Source organism: Bombus vancouverensis, chromosome 14 (genome assembly GCF_051014615.1).
Source record: "Bombus vancouverensis nearcticus chromosome 14, iyBomVanc1_principal, whole genome shotgun sequence".
NCBI classification, from domain to species: domain Eukaryota; kingdom Metazoa; phylum Arthropoda; class Insecta; order Hymenoptera; family Apidae; genus Bombus; species Bombus vancouverensis.
The window spans coordinates 9,412,502-9,438,715 of NC_134924.1; the positions used below are offsets into that span (position 1 = coordinate 9,412,502).

General features: G+C 42.6%; 1 protein-coding gene across 1 annotated transcript in view; it reads left to right on the forward strand.

Annotated features, from left to right (window-relative positions):
• Nucleotides 1–26,214, forward strand: part of LOC117155354 (uncharacterized) — a 120,089-nt gene that overhangs the window by 35,797 nt on the left and 58,078 nt on the right. Inside the window, exon 2 of the mRNA XM_033331245.2 lies at nt 21,583–21,624. The gene's annotated coding sequence lies outside the window, so the exon portion shown is untranslated. The remainder of the gene's footprint in view (nt 1–21,582; nt 21,625–26,214) is intronic.

Consider the following 26,214-nt stretch of genomic DNA (forward strand, 5'->3'; position numbering starts at 1 on the left):
TATAACGAACGTATAACGAATATCCCATTTTACTAATCGAGCTTACGTAATGCCACACTCGAACGTAACAAGAATATTCAACTCAGTGATACTGATAAATATCGATAGGAAATTCCGAATAGAGCTAAAAGACCGATTAATTAAATGTCGTAATACTCGTAATTTCGGTGAACTCGAATTAATTCGTTCGTGGACAAGTTTCAGCCTTCATTTTCATATTGGCTGACGTGCATGTCCCACGCGACCAACAAACGAAATTACGAACTTCTGGTTAGCAGGGCCCGTAATGAAGCTGCCGGGGTGATTTAAGGCGAATTACACATCGTGTCGTCGGAAAATGGAACGCTTAACCCCGTTCCAGATTGTTACGTCTTGCAGTGCGCGACGCGGTACGTTGCCGTCTGCGATTTAGGCAATTCCCTCGACATCGAACAACTCGAACCACCCACCGAATACCGTTCGGCCAGCTTCCACGTAGAAATTGCTTGTTCGAATCCATCGTTATTTCCAGGACTTATCTCGCCACGAATTACACGCGCTAACAATTAGATCAGAAATTAGAAATGTTTGATCGATTTTTAAAAGATTCGAAGTTCAGTTTGTTTGAGATTCGTGTGCGTAGTTCGTCCAGGATGTTCTATCGTTGAATACATATATTTTCGATTACGAATAATTTGATTTTTCACGTATATCGTTCTAACTAAAGCAACGAAGATCTCGAGAGCTTTAGGCATAAAATAGATGATGTAAACGCGTATTTGCGATATGGATACAAGGGAAATTGACATTTTATAAAATGGCTTGGTCTCTATACGATTGACTGTCATCCATTGTGCCTGTCCCTGTGCTTTATTGAAAATAAGCCCTGTGAAATGAATCCTTGGCCATAGGCGCGCGTCCAATGCATTACATTGTCGCCTGGCAGAATGAATCATGAGATGTATCGCTTCGGGCGAACGTAGTGCCTTTAAAGCGACGCGACGTCATAAATCAACGTTGATCCGCTGAATCGCTTCATCGATCAAACCAAGTCGTTAGAAATTTCTTTCTTCTTTTTTTTTTTTCTTAGTGGACGCGGCGTATATGTTTTATCGAGAATAAGTCGTTTCACCGGTAACTGTCACGAATATATCGAGAATTTCTGATCCTTCCGTTAAATAAACGAAAAATACGCGTTACCGTTACGATAAAAACGCGTGCAATTGTGCGTACAATTAAAGTCATCAACAAGTTCGACAGGTGCGCGGATAATTGCTCGAATGCACGATATTGCAATTGGATTGTGGGTGGGCGTGCATTTTCCGCGCAATTAGAGGTAATGGCACCGTTAACTGTATTTCACGCGGTTAACTGTGCGCAGGTGTTAGAAAATATCGTCGATCACCGATAATCTCTCGTTTACGACATCGCAGAATCTCAACTCGGAATACAAACAACAAGATTAAACGCTGGATCGTTACCGGTAGATCTTTGCGTTGCAGAACGTCTTGTTTAACGTTCTACGAGTATTCGATCTGTACACAGATCAACAGGTTGAAGTTTTAATTCTTCTACACTCGGCCCAAGTAAGTAGAATTCGTTCCGCCAACGCGATCTAGCAGAGCTACTGTCAGCGGAAAGTATCGACAATTATCGATACACTTGCCTTTTGAAAAGAAACGGGAATACCTGTTGCTGCGAGTGAACAACGAAAACAGCAAAAGTCACGAGACTCGGTTCGCGTTTCTTTATCTTCCCACGACCTGTCCTTCTCTCATCGCTGCTTATTGCTTAACGTCGAACGCTGCCCATTTTCTTCAAGCCTCTTTTCTATGGAAACAACGATGAAATGTGTCGCTCGCTGTGACGCTCACCGTCAGACATCTGTACACGATGAAGTGCTTCGAACGAAGGTACTGTGATTAAACGTTAAAATCTATTTGTTGTTGCGAATCAACGTCGATAAAAAAAAATGTTGTGACGCTTGAGTAAAACGGCTTACACAAAAAGTTCGAATTTAATCTACCCAGATTCACATCTACCGACAAACATCGAATTTCTTCTTTTTAATCAAATTCGAAGCTGTTTGCAATATTCGATATCATCTGTAGAAATACCGGAACGAACGCGGAATAATCGAAGAATGGTAATTACGATGCAAATGGAGATTGATCATCGATCGACACGACGAACCGAAAAACGCGCAAACATCCGGTTACATAATTTACAAATGCAAATTTCATCACTGTTGCTCTGCTATTTGTGACTTTACCTGCTCCTTCTCCATATTTGTTTGTCACGCGTTCTCGTGGCAAGTGCAATTCTACGTGCGTGAAATCTGTGAGAAAGTGGAAAACGCGATGAAAGCCGACGATGCACAGTCTCGTTTAGTTTCTGTTTTATCTTTCCATCTGGTTGTGCTAACAAGAATGGCGTATGCCGCGTGCTACGCGGTGAAACGAAGCTACGAATGAACGACACTTGTTTACATGCCGGTTCGCTTCCACTTCCGCTTCTCCGCCGGAGACTGTCGACTGCTTTCAGCGAGAAACGCGACACTTTCTCGAGTTTTCCCCGGGGTTCTCGGCTCGTTAGCAGCTCCTCTGATTTTCTACTTTCAAAATATCGATCCCACTTTCACGTTGAATCTTCGTTGTTCCATTTTCCCACCTTCGCTCGGTTGAGACTGGAAGAATAGAAACGGCTAGAGACTGGAAACTTGGAAATATTCAAAAGTTTGAAAGCTTTCGTAAAATTCAGAGGTGTTTCTTTGCAACGTAATTTTCTCTCAAATTATTTTATTTTTCCCTTAGAAGATAAGTAAAGTACATTGGACGGGGGTTGAAGAAAGAAAAGCGGCGGTGAGTAAAAGTTGCTCGTGAAAGACAACGTTGTAACAGAATGAGAAGTTTATTTGTCCCGTTCATTTGTTTTCCGGCGACTCCTCCACGGAGCAAGTTTGTCATGAAAAATTGTCGTAGTCTCGAGCTGCTTGAAAAATTGCTCTCGTATTCCTGTCTATCGCGAGCGTTACATCGCCTTGTGCCCTTCGAAAACCCACGCGTAGAATCCATCGATTTTATGAGACAAAGATTTGCATACCTTTGCCAGCGTGTTATAGAAAGAAAGGAAAGAAGAGAGATGAATATTACTTATTTACGGTGATTACTATCTGGAAACTAAAATAGCATCCGTGAATATGCTTATCGGGAAAACTCGTTCGTCTTCTGTCGGCTCGTTTATGTTTTTGTTGGTCGACCAAGTTTTTTCCACCAGTGATAAGCGGAACATGACGGGGAAATAAATTCGATTCGATCGCGATAACGTCTGCGCGGAAACGAAGCGCGCGATGGTCCTCTGAAACGGGTAGATTTCTCGGTTTTCGAAGTTTTCGGCTATCGCCGAGTCACCGCGATTCACGATCATTTGTTTGAAAGCGTGGAACTTTAGGCGATCGATTTGAACAAAGACGTTCGTTTCTGAAGCAATTTCTCCCACGATGTCTCCAATTTGAAGCGATTTGTTGCCTCGAGTCGTTTCAATCCGAGGTCATTGGTAACAATTAGAGGACGCTTTATCTCGTTGTATTTCATATCGATTGCTTTCTTTCCAGTAAAGGAAAAATTCGAAAGTTTACTTATCTCGTTTAATTGGTCTCTGGTCTGCAGACTTTTCAGATCCCAGTAATAGATAACGAACGATAGACAACTTTTATGAATCAGCAAATTACCACCAATCTACCAACAAGCATCTTGCAATCGTTTTAATTATTTCCCTTTTGATCTGAATCTGCAGCTTATGAACGACGATCAGAGTATCGGAATTAGAAGGAATTAATTAAAACTTTGAAAATCAGCCTCGCAATCTTTCCTACAAGGACATCGATCGAAAACGTCCATCGAGGTGAGAAATTATATTTTACGCGTCCGTTTCAAACGAGAGCTCGATATTCAAAGCCAAATCAAAGTACCAAAAATTCATACAAAACAATGATTTTTACAGTCGTGTTTATAATGCTAGTCCGCGTGGAAATTTATATCAACGTACGTTACGTCATATTTACATACGTGTTTGCATACCGTAATTGGCGATCGTCGAGAAATTTTCGACAGAAACTTCCAACCGTCCTGTTCCTCCTGGTCGATCCGTCATTTCGCTTTAATCCAACGAGGGCAAGTGTGACTAATAGGAAATTTCGTGCGAGACACTCGATCGGAATATCCGGCTGCCCTCGTGGCACATGTCTCCCCTGCTCTGCCACGGTATCAATAAAGATTACCACCAGCGAGTTAGACAGCCGGTGAAAGGAACGGATTACTGGCGAACAGCTAGGAATTGGTTATCGATCGATTTCTTTCGGCCGTTTATTTTCGGCCGCAAACTTTGCGCCAGAGATGGAAAAGCGGAGGGCCAAGAGGCTCGCTCGCCATCGAAAATCCTTTTCGTTCTATCGTCGTCACTTTCTGCTCGTTAGACGACTGATTACAGGAAGAGAACCTGTAATGGATTATCGAGCGATTTTTTTCTATGTCGCGTCGCGTCGGTTCGCTAGTAGCCGTCGACGTTATCCTTGTTACCATTTTCCAGTAGAAACCACACGTTTCTATGTTCACGAAAAGAATCATTCTGGTCTTTTGTTTATCTATTTTTTTTTTTTTTTTTTATTGGTAAAAGCAATTTATAACCCGTCACTCGTTAAAAGCTTTCGTGCAGCTCTTTGTAACCTCTTTGTAACGATCATTTTTATTTCCATTTCAATTTGTTACACCGTAATTGGCGAAACAAAGTTTCAAATGGATTGTAACGAACGGATTAAACGAGCGTTTTTTCCTCGCTGACAGTCGAATTCATATTTGCGCGTCTACGAAATGTCATAAACACGATGTTTTACCATTGACTTGTCACTTAACGGATCGTAAAAACCACGAGGATGGGCTTTAACGATCTTCCCCGACAGCGATATGCCCCAGCGTCGCTTTATCGATCTTCCTTCGGCTTAACTCGCTTTAGATCTGACTCGGTTAAAGTGCACCGAGCGACAACCTCCTCCGACGCTTGTTCGCGCGAAATGGCCGCTGCAACGCGCGACGCTGACTTTGCGCGCGATCGCCAGTTCCTTTCACGTTTCATCCTTCGAGTCGAAGCCTTTTACAGCGGCGAACGCAAAACGATGTAGACTTGCGAACGACAGCAACTTTAATCAGCTGGAAAACTCGCTTCTGCAGGCGTCTGTCACTCGTCAACCATCACGACCATGACACACGCTTGCTCCAAATTGCTGTTTGAAAGGGTTGATCGCGAACGAATTTTTTCAGTTTTTCACGAGACCGTGTCGTGTCTGGGTGACAAAGATTTTAGTAAGACGCGAACTGCGCGCATGCAACGTGTCGTGTGTCCTAGAATATGCAAATTAAATCGGACGAAGTATAAATATCGGATAGAAAGGGGGTGGAAAATGGAGGAAAGACAAACGCGCGTGGCTTCTATATATATATATCTTCAGCAGATAGACATCGCGCGTTCAAACGGAATGTAAAACGTCAGTTTTATCGAACGCGATAGATTTCTCGATGTTTGTTGCGTGATCGCATAACGGAACCTGGAACCGAGCTTCCTTATCGATGGACACACGCTACCGTCCTCGATGGTCGACTAGAAGATTAATTTTCAACGATGTTTTCTTTCTTTCGTTCGAATTAATATACATAATCCATGACTGCAGTCATCGCTTCTAAACATCGCTGTTCAAATCAATCTTTCGACCCACATACCATTTCGTCCCCATTCTAAATCTGAAACTACGATCTTGAAACTAAACCTTGTCCCAGTACCTAAACTGTCGACATTACTCGAACAAGAGCGGCCTGATATCGTCCGCAAATTGCACCTCTTTGCGCGTTCAACGATTAAAATAAATATCAAACGTCGCACATCGCTTTGTTCGCCGACTCGCGTTTCCCTGAAAGCAAACGTTCGCCGTGACAAACCACGCGATCATTAAGCGTGGTCGTTTTGAGAGCCACGGCAAACGAGTAAGTATATTTCTCAACAGTTTCCGAGGCAAGGATGGAGCAGGAAAACCGTCTAAGGCTGACTTTCCACAGCAACGAACTTCCGTTGGACGTGGAACGTTTCTATGACGATGTAGCACAGCTGGAGGAAAACAGATTTCTCGGTGGAAACACACGCCAAAGACGCAAGTGGAGACGAATCGAGCGAGCCTCGGTGATTTTATTACCTCTGCAAACAACCGAGCGATTAAATCTGTTTATCCTTCGCGTGCAGCCGTAAGGTGCGACGAAGATTGCGTCGAGACAACTGTTACGTAGGATTTATGGCTGTTGAAGAAGCGGCTGAAGATCGTGTAACATAGGGTGAATTTAGAGGCGCCTGGGATGTTGCTGAAACTTGTTTTTGTGACTCGTAAATAATACCGGCGGATAAAAATAGCGGAATTCGCAAGATGAATATTTTTAGTGCGACATAAAGTGGAGAAAATTGAAGAAAATCGGACAACGTAGAAACTGTGGGAATGGACGAATCCAAAAATTCGACGTAAAAGCAACACCTCCTGGTCTACGTCTGAACGTGACTTTACTGGATCGATAATTCCAGCCGGAGGACTCTGCTTTGGACAAGAAAGATTCGGTGTCGAGATGCGAGGTGGTAAAAATGGTGTCTCTTAAAAGATTATTTGGAAAAGGAGGACCTTTTAGAAAAATACTCGTAAAAAATCCCTCTGTTAAAGTAACATAGCGAGAACAAGAAAATAGGAGAATATCCTCTAGTCACGCGATTGATAAAATATTTATTTCTTCGACAACTCACGAAACATTTATTTCGATTTATTACGAAACAGCTACTTTATATCGTCGTTTAACATCAGAATGAGACGTTCGTATTGAAAAATCAATAACCAAGTCCGTGCTGGCAAGAATATTCATCCAAGCATCGTTCGTAAGAAAATTCTTCCGTGCAATTCTTCGGATAACTTGTTGCTTTAATTCATTCGAAACAGAACGTTGCCGCAGCGTAAAAGTAGACGGAAGGCAACGGTTCGTTATTTATTCATTCAAGAATGATCGAGCGACCGTATGCAGACGCGGGAGTATTCGCGCTGGGAAACGGGGTCGCGTAGATCGGAATTTATTTATCCGGAAACGCAGCTAAAATTCAAGGGGGGCAGAATCTCATTCATCGAAAAGTACGGAATAAAATGCTGGCGTTCGTGCAGAAATTGCACGCGTTACATCGTGTCACGTTTGTATCGTTCATATCCAGAAGAAAAATGCAGGTACATCGATGTCAGAGACTCGATTCGTCGCTTACGAATCGCGTTTGCATATGAAAATAACATCGATGGCACGAGAGTTTCGAAACTACTGCGTTGGTTATTCGAAAAATTACGAAGACAGATCGATCTTATTGCCCTATGAAAGAAGGATAGAGGTGTCGGAAAGGCGAAAGAACGATCCTTATCGTGTTCACTGCAGATTCAATTTTTATTATTTACGTTATATGCGAACAAACGATTTTCGTCTGAAACGTATCTTCATATCGGGAAACTTCACGCGAAGTATTACGTTTTATCGCGAACGTTTTGCTTTCGAATATTTTATGGCTTTTAATTTGCATTCCACGTTTCCAATCCGTGCCGATATCGTACATCGTAGAAATCCTATTCCGAATATCCGATTTATCTAAAAAATGGAATTCAAAGGAGAGGCAAAATTAAATTAGAAATATCAGTTTGATACATAGATTCGTGCTGCAAAGGAAGTCGACCTTCGGGCGACTAGTTACAGTGGGACTTGGTGGAAAAGGGTTAAGGGAGGAGGTCCAATTACTTACGCGCGCTCCCTAGGCAAATAGGAACGCCGTGCTGCTTGTTCCGCCATTTTCACGGACCCTCGTCGAAAGACAAACAACGAGACGAGAGGCACGAGGACAACGTTGCACGCGGGATAAAATAAAATTCCTGTCGTACGACGAGGTCGCAAGTTACTGGAAATTTCCATGGAAAACGCACTCGAAGGAAACTGCAACAAAGTTGCCACAGGCGTGATTAAAACGAAGACTTGTAATTCCCTGGTGCAAGGGTTATTAATCGTACGAAAAGAGAAGGAGACGATGTTACTACGTGGCGAGAAACTTGTGTCGCCGTTGCGGAACAATCGCCGAAGTAATGGGATAGGGAAGTCCCAGTGTGCATTATTAAAAAGGTCAATCTCTTGGTAAAGTTCGGTCGACGGGGCAAACAATGGATACTTTACCTTTCGACGAAAGGGAAATTTCAGGGATAAAGGTTGTTTCGACCACTCGCGGAGAGACGCGATCGCGAGGAAGCACGCCAACGGCAGTCGTAACGAATTTCCGTTACGATTAGATAATCGACGCCGCGAAATGATCGATTCCCTATTTCGGTTAGGATAATAGAGGTAGTTTAATTGAATAAGACACTGATATAACAAGTTATAAATCTGTTGCGACACTCAACTAACTAGCGACCAGTCAGGCACAACTGATCGGTTGGTATCGCGAGCCTTGAACGTTATTAGCGTCCAAGGTGGAGGATTATAATAAATGTAAAGAGCGAGGTTTAGTTCACCTTATTTATTCCACTCGATACTCTGAATACAACTGTCTTTAAGTTCACTGGCTTCCACTTAATACTCTGACTGAATACTGTTATATGTTGACTCTTAGAATACCGATGCAAGAGTGTCTCTTGGTGATGTTGCTGTCGTAGAGGAAAGTTCGTGGTGGGTGTGTCTCAAATCTGTTACTAACTGATCATTGGGTAAAGACGTGTAGCGGCACGCGAGCAGGATAAATTCAAATCTTATTGTTGTTCTGTTTCGGAGTATCATGACCGTTAGGTCACAGGTATTGCAAGGAGTAATGAACTCCGAGCAAAACAATGTCGCCGCTACTTTCAACCGTCAAACGCAGTCGAGTTCAAACTTTCCGACTGTCCCCTGGCCAGTATAAATAAACAAGCGAAATGACGAGCGAGAGAGCAGCGATTGCAGCGTAAGCATACCGACGCATCATAGTGTATATGGAGTCTCTTGACACGCGCGTATTTATTTCGATAAATTATTATACCTGGACTTGTGCTTTGTGTCAAAGTATATCTTTAATAAAGTGCTCACAACATATAGACCGTTATTAGCGATATTTGAATAAACCCATCTTCTACAGACGTATGTTTGAGGATGGGCTGGCCGCCTTCATGAAGGTTCGCGCATGGGTGACCTTACACTTGGGGAAAACCCGCGTGTCCGGTCTTCCTGAGATGTACCATAAAATAAAGAAGTTTCGTGCCTTATGAGTTTTTTCCGTGAAGTCCTAAAGTACCTTGACTGTACAATAGGCCCACTGTTTATGATGGATCCGCATTAGGGTAGCGTAGACCCTTGACGGTCGTCCTGCCCGAGGATCGCATCTGGTTCACATAAAGCGTCGCGGTACCAGGCGGCCACTCCACATCCCGAACAAAATCACAGTTTATTTCAACAACTTGTAAAGAAGATAGTTACGCTGGTGCGTACGTATAAGATAAGTAAGTGACTGATCTACGGATGTAAACCCGGTTAAAAGAAAGTCGACTGTTTGAAAGATGGAAAAGCAGTGAAGTTCGGTGACGATGCTGTGACGGAGGAAAGCTAAGGATGGGTGTGTCTAACGTACGGCACCATCGGATTTGTTGATGACGATTTTGGCTAAGAGAGTGAGGGAAATAGGCTTCGTTGTTAATTGGTTATTTGCTATGGTGGTGGGTTAGGAAGGATGCTAACCGCCCTCGAGATAAAGTTGCTGGTGGGAGGCCTCATACGTGAGAAAGGCAACTTTCCCGTGTCAACCCGTGGTGGACAATAAACTTTAGGAAACAATTCAGCGAAAGAATATCTGTTCGGTCCGAAGGACCTTGACTCCTGGAGGAAATTCCTGAGATTTATGGAGGATACTTGAGACTATCGAGGGTACGCAGTAAGGACGTAACAAACGTAGGAACAAGTTTAGTGGGTTACTACTAGTAGTACGAGTTTAGATTACTATCGCAATAGATGGACTTTGACTCTCAAGATCTTCGGTACGATATTTTTATTATCGATGTTATCGTTATCTAACAATATCGTTTAATGTGCCGAAATTTAAACGCCAAAATTGACGCTTACATGCCGAAAAAGAAAATGAATTGCTCTACAGGAAAGTTGGTTGTTCCTTAAAATCTCATTGACCAAGAAAGGATAACAGAAAGTCGAATGTAAGAGGAGAAAGAATCTTCCGGATGCACTTCCCACGAACGACCGTCGCAAAGAACTCTCAATTACGAGATTCCCACAAAAGTTTCCTCTCTCCATCGTACAATAAAAAATCCTCCAGCATTCTGTATGTTCTATACGGAATCGCTCTCCACACACAGCCAACAGTCATCAAAATATCTAGAATGACGCCCTATGAAGAGAAAAAATTCCAATTTGCTACAACAACGTTAAAGATGCATTAAGTGTCCTCTATTTGTCCCTGGCTTACTCCATCCACGTTTCAGGCGGTAAAGCGACCTGACGCAAAAGAACAAAATACGCGAGAGATTAAAAATAATGGCAACGGAGAACCGTGTACGCTCTACCAAGGAGAGAAAAAGGTACAAAGAATAAAGCAAGGGTAGGTTATATTATGTTCCGTCGGTCGGTGAAAGACCTTCTGGAAGGGGTGAGCGAGTTGCTGGAGAGCAAACTAATAGTAAATAGGAGAGAACGCGCACGAGAAATTATTCCGCGCGCGTTGAAAGATGCATTAACTTCCTTCTCCGCTTCCTTTCTACCCCATAGTCGTCCGTCTTTCTCGACTCTTTGGCAAAGATAAAGAGCCTGGGCTCTCTCGTCGACGAGATGGGTGGGTGTACTTTCGTGAGGAAAAGGAGCAGAATGTATAGGATGTCACCTGTTCAAAGCGGCCTACCAGCCACAGCTATTTCCGTTCTCCGTTATTTAAATAGCATTTGCATTCGCGCGTCGCGCCTCTCTGGTCACCTTCGCCCTTTGTGCCACGTGTACGCGGAAAAATATCATTTGGCCGCGTTTGCCGAAGAAATCACGAACAGCAAGCAACCTTTCGTTGCTACTTTGCCTCGCGCAGAAAAGACAAAATTTTCATCTCGACTTAATTACGAACCTCTTCTTTGAAGATACTTCTTGAATCGGGTAAAACAAGCCGAAGGCTGTTTCAAGGGAATTAATGAAAGATAAGTAGGGCGAAGTTGGAAATGTCTTGTTGATTCTGAAATTATCAAGATAAGAGGATGAACGTGCGTAATGTGTTTCTGTAGGAGAAACGTTACTCAACGAAATTTCTTTGAAATGGAATCGGAGAGATTTTCGAGAGTTAAAGCAGAAGCCAGCTGCGGTGGCCTCGTTGCTCGAGAAGAAACCGCGTTTGCTGTATTTCCACGGAGAATAGCTTTCACATCGGCATAAAGGACGCTCCATTCCGCGGTGAAATACGAAGCGACGAAAGTAATCTCTTGTTCGCGGCGCGGCGTGTGCAAATAATTGAAAGAAATTGGCTGAGTCTGCGGTATCGAAACGGAGACAAAGGGCGACGACACTCTGAACTTCTTAAAACCTCGCTTTAGCAAACAGAGGACGTGTTTGTCGCGTAGTGAAATACTCGCAGATTTCCAGCGGGAATTCGCCGGGCAAACACCTCGAAATGTCACTGGACGAGCGAATATTGTTTGAAAATCAGCTTGCATCGTTGCCCTGTGGAAACAGCTGTCGCGAGTAAAATGTTCAAGGGACAAGCTGCGTTGCAGCTGGAAGCGAGGAAAGAGGTAAACGACTTCTTGAAACCTTCGAATAAGACGCGAGGAGATGGTGTCAGGAAGCTCGTTTCGTGTCGCTTGTCCAGGAAATCGCGCAGATAGAACGTAGAACGGAGCAAAAATTCAATAGAGAGAGGAGATTTGATCTCCTCTGATCTTGATTCTTTTTCACCATAAACTTGTAAAACGTGCTTTGCTTAAAAATATGCAAAAGGTATCGCAGGCGAATTTCACGAGAGCGAACAGAAGAACCAAAGCAAAATATCTTCGATGATAGTAGCACGGCGAAGATAGACGAACGTTCGAGATAAAGTAGCTACGGTAGACTACGGTAGATAACAGCAACGACTGAACTGTCGCGATAGACCGGATCGTACGAAAAGCAAAGGACTGGAAAGGAAAGATACGAAAGATAAAAGAAAGTAGAAACGGAACGAAGAAAACAAATGTAGAGAGTCTATATGGAAAATCTTCTGCAAAATCGCCATTGGTATTCTGCGATGTCCAACCACGGTGGTTGTCCGCTGCAAAATGTGTTCTGATCCCGTTTGCATATGCAGCATGCCAGCACGGTGATACGTCAACATTCTGACAGGAACAGAGCCGAAGCAAACCTCAGCTGCGGTTCTGTTTGAAATCCTGCCGGGCAATGGCGATTTGCGATTCGAAATTGAATCGATCGTCGGAGAAATTCGTGATCCTCCGGCGACTTGCACGGCATCGCCAAGGAACGCCGCAGGGAATTTCACGTAGAGGGTGGCAGGGTGAAAGATTTACGCGGCCTGAATCACATTTATTTTCGCCGTGACTCCGGTGCTTGAACCGAGCGCGCGACGAACATGCCAAACTGCGTCAAAACCTGTGTGCAATAACGTGCATACGTTTGTCGGGACGTTGCATGCTGTTGTTTCCGGTTTCCGGAGCTGCGGGAGAATCCTAAAAAAATAGGGTTAGTGGAACGCGACGCGGAGTATTGTATAAGTATAGCGAAATATTATAGCGCTACGTAGTATCGTCGTAAACTACGTTCTCCGGAGACTCGCAAGCGTAACTTTTATATTTTCGTTTCTCTGTATGCTACACACGCATAACGCTGTTTCTTCGTCCTTTAGTATGGTTTTATGGTGCTCGTGGGTGACCCGAGAGATTTAGTAGGAATTTTATAAATACAAGCATAGATGATACGATGATAAATTCGAGCGCACAATTCTCCCTCGAATTACAACGCTTAAATGACTTTCAAGACTCTCCACAAGAATTTCCAACACTCGTTATCTTCTCAACTTCTACGTTATTTTTCAAACGTCGTGCTCGTCTCGATCGTTCTTGCTGATTGCCAAGCTCGTACTCCTTCTTTTACAAGCATCGCTAAAAATTACGATGCTGTGCAAACTGCAGCCGTAACGAGACTGTAAGGTTCTTACAAGTTGAGAGATATCAGAGAAATTATATTATTATTAATGTATAAATTACAAAAGGCTGATAGCAAGTAACCCAAGGATATAACTATAACGAGGAGTTGAGACGAACAAGAGAACGAGCTTTGCATATCCATCGCGTTTCATCCTAAATCAATCAGTACCATCTCGTCCGAATTATCGATCGAGTCCTTGTTGCGATTTCGGTTTCAAATCCTGATCGGCTTTCCATTGCATTCGAATTACCTTCAAACAGCAATTACTCCGATCGACGAATCGCGAGCCTAACCGTGGAAGACTCTCTCGGCGAATCGTATGCACTCGAGCTGCAACCTACTTGCCACTTGGATTATTAATCATCCGCCACATGAAAATTGACGCGCATTAAATCGGCACATTGAACGTTATCAGGTAGCGAATAAACGGGTGCTAGTTGAAGCGTGAAATATCGACGGTATTTTCCATTATTTAGAATTAAACGTATTAAAATGGAATTTATCGCGCGCCTCGTTGTTAAAAGTTCTCTCGAATGTGATATTACATTTAAATGATTACTCCTAAATTTAATAACGTCGTCGTATTTTCCACGGACCTTTACAAACTTTATATTGTCGTTTATTTTTAACTACCTACGGTGCTTTGCCAGCTATTTTTACTATACCAATGCACCGTATTTATTCGCTGTAATAATGAGCGACAATTTCAAACAATACCAGCGAATTACTTTTTCCAACAAATCGATCATCGTAAGATTCTTTCAAGCCGCGACTGTTTCTTCTTGTTTCTCGAATATTTCAAGCAACGATCTTGAAACATTCTTAACCTTCCCGACGTTTTACCGCCTTTGACGACTCGTCGAGCGGAGATTTTCCTCTTCCTTTTTCTCACGAAACGATCAGAAAAGTGTTATTAGCGAAACGAGCCACGACGAACGATCTTCCACTTCCGCTCCGAAGAAATGGATGTTTTCAGATAAAGTAGGTCGAAGTACGCCGTTCAGAAGCGTGAACGATACGCTCGACGATCTTTCTTCGTCTCCTGTGATCGTTCTCGACTGCCTGAGCACGAATCGTGACCCTTTCGGCAGCTTCTCGAATTTATCGCGTCGTTCGATTTCACCAGCACCTGTTTCGTCGGTGTTCGCGGAAAAATTCCGCGAAACAATGGCTAGATATGTAAATGAGCGGAACAATGGAACAATGAGAACACAGGGATGCTAAGGTTCGGCTTCTGCGTTCTAACTTTGGAATAGTTGGCCGAAGAAATTGCATTAAGAAGAATTGCACAAAACGAAATGGAAGAATATTTTGTCGTGGACTTTTTAGTTTGTTGCTTTTGTCCTGACCTTTGCCACTTGGATTCTGCTGCAAAGGATTGGGAAAAAAGCGTGGTACGAAATAATACGTAATACGTAAAAGTTTCCCGATAGCGAAAGAACGTAGTATAATTACATCGGGCTCTCTCGATCTCGAAAAGGAAAGTCAGCATTACGTGGAAGTATACTTTGCGAAATGGTAGTACGAGAGATGATTCGTTTGAAATAAAGAATTTTAATCTTTCACGTTGCCTCAAGCTCCTCTGGAGACCCTGAAACAAGGCACTCTCACGGTAATGCACAGTTTTTTCCTCGAGTTAACGTCCCATCAAAGATCCCTGGCTTTATCTTATGAAAAGACGCTGGCTAGAAAATCTTCAGCTCGTCAAAGAACGTAATATCGCGTTGCAGGAGATGCTTCGCCCTGCTGCCGCACCATTTTACGAGTTAACGGGCTAGTTTCGGTAAATATGAGAACGGTTTCTTCAAACTAAATTAAGTTAGCGATGAAAGAAAAATTCTTAATTAAATGATACGAAACATTCTTCCTTCTCCGTTCCGTGCTTTACCATACTTTCCTCCGTGACGAATGAAATACTCCACATTCGAATACTCTATACATCCCTGCAGAAGCTATTTCAGTAATTGAAACAAGTTTTCCGGAACAATAATCGTAAAGTTACACACCTTAAATGGCAAAAGGTTCGAAGAAACGTTAGAAAAAAGTTTTCAATTTCACACGCCACGATAGTGCTTTTGTAAAAGAAAGAATTGGCGTGGCGATTTTAGAAAGCGAAAGTTAGTGGAAATCTACTGGAAGAGACTGACGTGCAACGCGTAGACCGGACAAAATGTTAATTGAAAACGAAGTGGATCACGCGAACGTTAGCACAGACGGTGAAAGGAACGATCAATCTCGAAGCGATCCCTCGCTTGCATAGCGTCGTGCACGCGAACAGCCGCCATCGCGACGATTTACGCGATCGACGACGCCGACTTGGCTTCGGCCGTTGGCGTCGTTCCGACGCGATTTTTGTTACGCCTGTGAAATATTTCAACCGCTCGGAACGATATTTATCGTGCCTCTCTCACACGGTTTACTCTTCGGCGGGGTTCATCGTGGAAGATTCAATATTTTCGTTTACGACGGTCGTGTAAATATTTGCTATGCTCTCGGGCGCTCGTGACGAGAAAATGAGTTTATAAATCGGTATGGCTGTCGTTTAAAAATGTACTTTTCGCGTCTCTCGCGTTTGTTTGCCGAGTTAACGTCGTTTCATCGAATTTATTCGCGTCACAATCGAGTCACGCGGATTAAACGACAAATAACGGTGGTTTTTAGGATCTTTCTGGGTTTGTGCGTTCGAGAGAATTACAAATTTCTCGTACTCACTGTTACCAGAAACTGGTATTTTAAAAACGACGATGAGATTACTCAACGAAATGTATCAAACTAAATAGGATAATACGCGACTATGCAAAGTTTTTCACGTTGATCGTTGATAATTCTAGACAAAAACAATGTACAGCGTAGATTATGGAATGGAAACAGCGGAACATTCGTTTGCGTAGATCAGAATCCCTGCATTGTTGAGACAAATACACCGTGGTCGTACGACACAGAGAGAAAGCTCTTAATTTTCCTACAACACAACGACAAAGAGCCATTTAAACGGCGAAGGCTCGAAATGCACCGACGACAATCACGTCGCGACGAACAATAAAATTTGAAACACTGGCCGATGCTTATTCCACGCGTTATCATCGACGACACTGTTGGTTTCCTCGTCAGCGTCGATGATCGATATTCCACGAGAGTATGTCATTTCCAGCACGCGACAAGCATTTCCAACGACACGGTGAACGACGCCGTCGCTGCGATCTGGCAGCGTTATCGTACCGTGCCGTCTTTCGGAACGGAAAATCAATTCATCAAGAGGAGTCTGGCGGCGCGAGGAGACTCCCGCTGGAGACACGTGTCAAAATATCTCCAAGACCTAACAAAAAAACCAAGTAGTTAGGATTTTTAATCGAATTTTATTCTAAAAAGCCCCAGGCCTTTCAAGTACTAATTAAGTGCTTATCGTTCCTGTCGCCGTTAATTTATTCCGCCATTATTTTAATGAATATGGCCGGGAATTTTTTAAGAGATTAAACCCTTTGCACGACCAATAAACGCTCTTTTCTTTTAATACGTTAATGGAACAGTTTATCGTACGTTGTACGTAGAAGAGTGGAATATATCTAATGGAAGGTAACTATCTTTTGCTGGAAAAAAAGATGGAAAATACCAAATTCACAGTTATTTATACGATATTCGATTAAAATCTATCTAAAATTAATAAACGCGTGACTTCAGGTATCGAGTCTATTCGAATAAAAATTTCGTTGCTTTTTCTCCTCCAACTCCTTGCTATTTCTATCGTTCATTCGTGCGAACTGAGGTGTAAAGTCAGTGGGCTGTTCGCATAGGATGTTAATAATGCAAGAGTTAAATCGTGCTGACCTTTCTGCACTCGCGACAAAAGAGATTTACATCGAGGGAAACTAAAAAGATATACACGGATTTATATATTATTAGTAGTATGGTGGACGAAAGGCCTAAGAGATACCGGGTGAACCATAAACGATGTCGCGAGAAAGCCAAAGTGCCGACAGGCCCAAAGATGTGTCGTCGGTCCTTCGATCGAATAGTTACGCGGAAAATCCACTGCGTGATCCTGGCTACGAGCGGTTGCGGAACTCGTGCGTGGCGAGGCTAAGACAAAGGGATGCTAAGGGAGAAAGACGAATTAACAGTCAATGTTAATTGAGAAGTCAGGAAGTGTGAGTTGAGAAGCCAAAGAGAAGGAGATAGAATTGCTAGTGTCACGTTGGAGACACAAGAAATCACGAAACCGATAGATCGCCGGTGATCTCCTCGCGTCGCGGTTCGAACGTTTCACGAATAAGGTGAAGAAATTGAACTTTATATATGATAACAGAATTTATTGTGCAAATCCAACAGAGTGACGGTTCAAACTGTTACAACAGAATGATTCAAAGCGTTACAAGAGACTGGGTCAAAATGTTTTAACTGACTGGGGCGAGCGCTTATTTTGAAGCGTTTTTATACTGAGGTTTTAGTCCCTCTGGAGGGACAAAAAACAAACAAACAGTGGTGAAATTAGACGTGAGATCAAAAGAAAGAAAATGGAAGAATATCTTAAGAGGTAAAAAATACGTTTCGGTTGGGTCAGCGTTCGATGGATAAAGTAGGATGATCGAATATCGGCGAGCGAAACGAAAGTTCCAGGATGATACATGGTCTGTGGAAAAGACGGGTGAGCAAGGGCAAAGACAGGAACGATGTTTCAACAGTTTCGTGGCAGAAGGCCAGGGCAACCGGGCTACAACATTACCATACGTTACTCCGTTCGTTGCATCCCCTGTTTTCCTTGCGTATTCCTCTATACACCGTAGCGGATGCAACTACACCGGCCTCAAAACCTGACGACAGTTTCCGCCAGAATTCCAATGTACTCGACGAACCGTACCTCGTTCCATCTTTCGTCGCCCATCCTCGTTTTGGAAGCTTACCAAGGCAAATTGACGCTTGTTACTTCTCGCTTTCGAGATTTCGAAAATATCAGGAAATTCTCTTTTACCAAATTCTCGCTTACGTAACGCGTCAGGATGTCAGGCGTAACGCGAATCCGCTGAATGGATCTCATCACAGCGTATAAATGTTTCCTTCGTACTTGTTGCGATTTGACACAGATAGAATTAACCCCGAAATTTGGCGCGGGTGTTGCTCAAATATTTACAAGGATTTATCCTGTTCCGCGTGTATTTCGCGTGCTTCGATCCCATCTGCCTCCGATCTCCAGAGGATTCTGATGGTTGCGTTGGATCGCTTTCAACGAAGCGAACGAGTCTGTCAGCGTTTGCTCGATCTCGGTTGTCGGAATAAATTCAGCAGTAGACGTTGCAACGACTTGGGCACGACGGAGGATGTAGGTCGAGAAACAGAGGCGAACGGAGTTCGTAAGCGACGTTCCAGGTAATCGATCATGTTTTAAAGGTAGAACGACGACGACAGGGATGGTACCGCGAGTTCTAATTGCCTGAGCTCCGTTTTTAAGCCGAGACGATTTTCGAAACTTTAATACAGAAACAAATTTATTCTGGATTTTTTTTCCATTCTATCGTTGCCATGTACTCGACGATCGCAAATATTTAGTATCACCGACGAGTCGTTATCCATTGGAAAAGTATTAGGTTACTCGAAAAGTGCGCAGATCTCTGTAAAACGATGAAACGTTCGAACAAACACTACTCTTGATCGACGACTAAAAAGAATGAAAAATCTCGTATCAACGATACGAGATTTCTCTTCTATTTCTCTTGTATTCGGTGATTTGTACACGGGAAATTTTGAATCGTAGCTACGATGTTCACTTATAGCGTACGTGTTCTGATTCATAAAACGATAGTCCCTTCACAAATTGCCTCGTAAGTCGTTGTACCGATCGATATGGCAGCGTGACGAATATTCCCTTCGTCGGGAAGGGATCCATTTCGCGATCCTAAAAGCAGAGCCCAACGACGTACACGGGCTGTCCAGGAGTCCCGCAAATGGTGCCGCCGGGAAACTTGGCGAGTGTACCTTCCGCCTGGCGGTTCTTGATCGTAATAGACCCTTGTGGGTGTTCAAAGCACAGTTACCAAGTATCGGTCGTTCTCTCCACCGAGCATAAAGGGAATCCCACGACCTTGTCAGCAGATATTGCGTGGAACGTCCGACCATTTCCGCTTCGAAACAAACGGAACACCGACTACAGTCGATAGTTAATATACGAATAGTTCGATCATTCGCTCTCAATATGTCGTATTCGAAGGATTGGCAATGCTTGTATATAGGAAATAGTTGTTCGTATAAGATTACTATTTCGGTATCGAAGTCACACGACGCGATGTTCATTTTCTCGTCAAACGAATTCTTTCTTTCTGTCAGTTACATTCTTCTTTCCTTCAATTACGTTCTTTCGCTGTTTCGTCCAAAAGTATTAATTTCGCGACAAGTTAGAAAGATTAAATTCCAGAAAGAACCGTGTAAAAGGAAGGTTTTTCCCCTGTGATATTGCTAAGAGCGTAGCTGGCTGGAAGTGCGCGCGATTTCTACAAACTCAAACGTTTAAACCGCCATTCAACGAATTACGTATGTATCGTACTTCGTCATTATCACAGCTTTTAATGAAACGAAGCTGGGTCAGTCTGGTGGCTATAATTCCGGCGCGTTAACCTAAAGCGCGTTTTCGGAAACTCTATCCACCGCGTTATTCACCGGGTTTCGCAAAACGTCGGGGCTATTTTCGTGCCACGGAAAATGAATATTTCCCTTACTAACGAGCGCTGCGATTCTCGTCCACAGAATCACTCGTGAAAACTCAAAACAAGTGGAAAAAGAAACTCGAAAAATAGGAATACAAGGAGGAAAGGCGGAAGAACAAAATGAGGAAAAATACGAAACAGATAGAAGAATAAAAATAAATTCGGCTTTCGTGGAAAATTCAAAGGGATCTGCATTTTCGAGGCTGGAATCCGCTCGGTTCGATCGTGAACGAGATTAATCGTTCTTGCTGTGGCTGAAATCGAGCGAACGAGATCAAACCGATTGACGACCAAACGAATCAAGCTCTCTCTTTCTTTCTTTTCTATCTCCCTCTCGTTCTCTTCTTCTCTATATCGAGCCAAATAAATATTCATCGTGCATACGGCAAGGGATGCGCGATCGGGTTGATCCGATTGGCCGAGCGGAACTCGCTAGCTGCCTCACAAAGGAACGTTGCAGGCTTGTTCGTTTAACTTCTGACATGGCCGATCGATAATTATTAACGCGAACAACGAACATCGGTGCAGTAAACGTGGTCGCATCAATGGCGGCCCATCGTTCGAGGAAATTCCACGTAACAAACTTTCGAGGTTGCGTAGATTTCGAGAGGATAGCAAGAAAATTATACCAACCGATTTGCAGATCCCTTCGCCTTAATGGAGTCTTGCAACGTTGGTTTCACGCGTCCTATATGATTCTGTGTATTTCTGCAAACAGAACTTTTATTTCGGCTGCGAGTGTTTGAAAATTGTTCGTTGGAGTTTCCTCGTTAGATAAATAGTTCGTTAGTTACGAGATAATTTACATGTTGAAAATCGTGAAGCAAAATCTGATATCCTAATTTTTACACTTTCCATGTGAATATTTTCGACACGCTAGTCTCGCGTGATCGTACAACAGGATTTATTCCCATTTATCCGTCAACACGAGATATTTCTTTATTAATGCCACACGCAATTCGTTCGTTTGTTCGAAATATAATTCAGCTGCGACAGTTTCGTTAAACCAGCGAATTATTCGTTGAATTATCTGCTCGATATTCTATAAATTTCTATCTAACCACAAAGTAACTTTAACTCGTTAAATAGGAAATACGAATAAATAAGATCGATCTGTTGTTTTAATCCGACGTTGCATTTTTATCTTGCATTTAACGATGCAACAATTAAAACGAACTCTTGTAATCACAGTTCAAATATAAAATTCTATTCGATGTCATACTCGTACGTAACGCCTCTCTGTGCGAGATACGTTCATCGAGTCAAGAGCACAAGCTAGAGAAAAATTTATTTCGGTGAAAGAGGGCTGTTAGCAGAATAGAATTCGATTGCACATCGAGATCGCGCGAAAACCTGCGCCACGAACGGTGGTGCGGCATCGCGACGCCCGACGCGTCGTCCTGCAAAGCGAAAAATGTTGTAGCAACGGGCCTCGCTGAATTGAAAGTAGATGGATCGGAATGGATGCTGACATTGTGCTTGGAACGATCTTCTTATGAATTTACTCTGAATGCTTCTCCAAGAGAAGGTTTATTCGGTCTGCAGAGACGTTCTATCATAGAACATTAGATAAAGATAAAATACTATGGAGGTGAATCATAGTCCTTTAAAAATACAAATATTTTTTCCTAGCTTTGGAAATAACAAAATCTCTTCTGTGTTTTCAGGTTCTTGCTGTCGCCATTCAACTCGTGACAAGGGACGAGAAGGTATTTCTAATTCTAATCCATCGCTATTAAACTCACGAGAAGTTTGCCTTTTGGCTATTAATTTGAATACGCGATTACCGTTTAATTTCTTAGAGATGAAACTAGATATCGGGCTTCGATCGATCGCAGTTTCACTTCTTCGCGATTCGACTAATTCGAGTAATTTTCTGAAATAAAAAATACTTTCGGATTTCGCCCCTTTACGTGTTCTATCATAACTGGCTCGTCTCGTGTGAAAGCGTGTTATGTTTCTCCGCATGCACAGGCAGCATGTTATCCGATCACCGATCCGATTATCGATTCACCGTTCGCCTGTGTACGTGATCAGTCACGGATAGCATTATTTTCGCGTGGCTCGCTCGGTTTACATTGTGTACGCGATTTTCGTTAGCCGGAACGTTTCTATGGCGATCCATGTCGCGTCACTGATCGCGATTGTTCATGAAAAATGGACGGAATAGATGGATAAGCAGCCGTCCATTGTACCATAGTTTTGTTTAAAAATCCGCGTGTTTGCCATTATTTCACCGTATTTTACAAACAGACGCATAGAAGAAGTGAAAGAGCGTTCACGTTTAGCTCTACCGCGTTCCTTTAATCGTTTTCAACCGAGTTATATCTTTTCTAACGTCGAACGATGTCCGAAGTTTGAGCAAAGTATGAGAAAATTCTCGTCACAGCAAAATTCATATTTGTACGGAGCTAAACGTAGAAACGATCAGGCGAACCATTTGCGTAAAAATTAGATTTCTTGACAGTAGCTTTAATGGTAAGAAAAAGAAAAGAAAATAGAAGACAAGAAAAGATAGGGAAGAAAACGCAGTAGAAAGAGATACACCACGTCACGGGACGCGACGAATTAAAGATTCTTCGACAGTTGAGCGTATCGCGATGAAACAGAGATGTTGAATTATTAATTGAGGAACAAGTTTGTGGAGAGTAATTCTCCGCGAAACGAAACCGTTAAGCCGTATCGTTGCTCCACATTGATACGAAATGAAATTGAAAAGTCGGCCATGGCGGAAACTACTCGTTGAAGGATAGCTGTAATTAGGAAAACTTGGTTCTCGTAATTTCTCTTCCCTTTCCAAAGCTTTCAGAGAGCTCTGTTTATTCTTTCCTTCGGGTTACTTAATTATTTAAACGTTACTGCTTTACGATCAATAGCTTTACAAGCTTCACGGGGTTTATTTGAATAAATTTTAACAATGGACCTGGTTAGATACAAATCTTTATTCAAATGTAAATGATCAAATCGAACAAATATAATTTTCTAATCCCAAATTCCAATATTTCTAATTCCTGCGACGAATTGAACCGCGAGATATCGAGGGTTATCGCGGATTACCAATCTTCTCTGTTCTTACGTAAAAAAGAAAGAAGATGCCAGAAATTCCGAGGATAAATTCGCGCAAAGTACCTTGAACTTTTTCAAGTCTCAGCGAGTTCTTCGAGTCTCGAAACTTCTTCCGTTCGATACTTTTCTCTCGCCGCTTCGTTCTTCCATCTCCAAACGACGTAAATCGCACGACTTAATTCCTGCTACATCCTCGACGATTCTGAAATAGCAGAATTCTCAATGCAGGTGCCAGCTGAATTATAGCGAACTTGGAAAAATTCGATCGGAAATCGAGCAATTTCTCGAACTGTTCAGCTTTTTATTTCACCATTGTTTCGAGTATTCGTGGTAGATTTATATATCTGTTACCGATTACCTCGATGACCGAAAACGTTTCTAAAACCGTGACAAAGTTTCACGAATGTTAATTCGCGAGGAAATTCGGTCGCCTGTTAAAATGAATTATTCATCCGTCCTCCAACGTCCTTTCGTTTCTATTCTCGTCGCAGTATCCTGTCGCTGTTTCCTAAGGGTTTCAACTCCGCTCTATCTTACCTTTCGCGAAGCTCCATTCACTGTACTAACCTAACAGCCTCGATACGATACTCTTCCAGCGACTGTAATCGGTAGAAGAAGACGTTATTACTCAGACACTCTCAGAATATTCTTTACGTGTCGTACAAAAATCATCGACGTTTCTCTACTCTGTCGCAGGTTAGAAAATTAAACGAATCGACTGCGAGGATACGGATGCTCGTCTGTAAGGTGATTCGTCGACGAACGACAGACGCAGAAACTTTTCGAAAGCGTGAGTAGGCGAAGATGATTACGTCACGTTTTCGATGTCGCGTGTGGCTTCGATTTACATTGCATCCGCGTCGTCTCGCCTTCTACGCGATAACGAGAAGCCGATCGAACCCGCGACAACTTGGACAAATACTTGCACGGCAAATTTTCTGTAGAAAATGTAGCAGTTTCTTCGTATATATCCAAAAGAAATGTTTACCTATTTCTTTTTCTTTTTATCGTAACGAATATCTTGCGAAGACGATCGGCTATAGAAATGAAGCAAAGTTAAGAAAATTATTCTGGAGAAAAGGAAGGGAAAGTTTGGAATTCCTCTGTGCCACTAGTAATTATAGGTAGTGAGAAACTTGGGATGTTACGAATTCCTCTTATCTAATTTAGCATCGAATCGTCCCGAACTCGATTAAATTCCTGTAACAATGTTGTAAGCCATCCTGTCCCCATTCGTCCCGCTCATTTCCAATCAGATTCTTATTATCGGATTAATAACAAGGATCAAGCGCTTGCCGGTGGAAAATCGAGCGAAGGAATTAGCCGAAGTTGTTCAAGTGGCCCGGTAAACGCTTCACGAGTTCCTATCGAAATTTACCCTCCATACTTCGTCGGATTTAGGTTTGCAGGATATTAATAAGCTCGTTGAAAATCTGGGATATCCTCTGCTCGAAACTTGAATCGTAGATAAACGGTAGCCCAGGTTACATCGTCGTTGCTCCATAATTTCCTCTTTGACGTTTCTCTGTAATTTTTGCTCGTTTTATTCGCCATGCTATCTTCAACTGTGTTACCCGATTCCAAAGCCAGGTTTATCTACTTTAAACTCGAAGATCCAACCACTGGATGCAACGGGACAGTAAAGACAAATTTCGCTGCGCTTCTCGGAATTTCGTGTGTGACTTTCGCCAGTTTAAGAAACGATATTTGCTTCGAATTCTAATTGGACTTGGCGGCTCTGATCTCGACGTAATCTTCGTCGAAATAAAACGCGTAGACCGTTACTTCTGTAGAATATTCCGTTATCTCGGTTATCGCCATGGAAATTGCAATCGTGGCTTTATATTTCTGACGATGCAAATCACACGAGCGTGCGATCTAGCTATTACGCGCGTAATATAATACAAATAGTAATATTAGGAATAGCTACATCGCACGCTCGTGTGCATCACGTCATCAGAAATATAAACCTGCTACATTTTACGTACAAATCAAAATACTGGTAATTCGAACTGATACGCGTTTATAAAAAACGAAGCTTGAGTAAACAAATCGTATGAGATCAAACAATGTTACAGTATCGAAATTACATTTAAATTGAATTACGAAAGTATCGCGTGAAATATGCATCGGACGAAAAAATTAGATTCTTCTCGTTTCCCGTATAATATCTGTTATTTTAAATAGGAAAGCGGATACAGAAAGACATGTATTACGTTACGACGACGACCGGCGAAGGGTAAAACCACTACTAGGATAGCTAAGAGGTCCATGAACAATGGTGACGTTGAACAAGATACAAGAGACACGTGGGTAGAAAAAAGATACGAGAAACTGAAGGTCCCCGGTGAATCTTTGATAAATGGACAAGAAGTCGTATGTTGAATAAAACGTTGAGAGAGGAAGTCAGAAAACCATAGGAAATCTTTTTTTTCTCGTGAAAGAAGAGGGCGATTTATTTCGTTGAAGGGATAACTCGTTAAAAATAGAAATAAAAGGAAAAGTAGAATCGTCAAGAGGAACAGACCTTTTTCGTAAATCTTGCGTGAAACTTGCGAAGAAATTCTGCGAGCCAAATCGACTAAATTTCGTCGATGGTGCGTTTAACCTGGACCGATCGAAGGCGAAGGATTACGGCAAACGATGATCACGGTAAACCGAAATACGACGTTCCAGCCTGGATGAGGTCGTGAAATTAACGTGGAAACCACGTTACAACGACGCCCGCTACTCGGTGATTACGTTAAACACGGTGATTCGACGACTGGAGGGACAGGTTACAGGGCTCGTGACACGTTTAAAATCGTGGGATTAAAGGATGAAACGGATGGCGAGGCGATTAGTACGAGTATAAAGGACGTGGGAGTACCGACGTTAAAAAGATGGATCTGCCAGGGAATTTTGATGAAAGAACAGCGAAATGGATGATATTGGATGGAACGTAGAGGCGAAGCAAAATATGATTATATCGTTAGAAGTATGATTATTAAAAATAAGAGTCGAATAATTGTCACAAAGTGAGGGAAGAATAGCCTTAAAACTGTAACCGCTACAGATAACATCTTACGAGGTATTACAAAATACAATGGTAGAATTAATTTGAATAAGGGTTGGAATTCACCAAGGTTTACGAGGTAGCGAGAAGGGTTGTCGATTTTCGCGTCTGGCTATCTCGAGTCGACTCCGGATACCTCGGTTACTTCTTTTCTCTTCAATAATTCAATTCTTCTCGT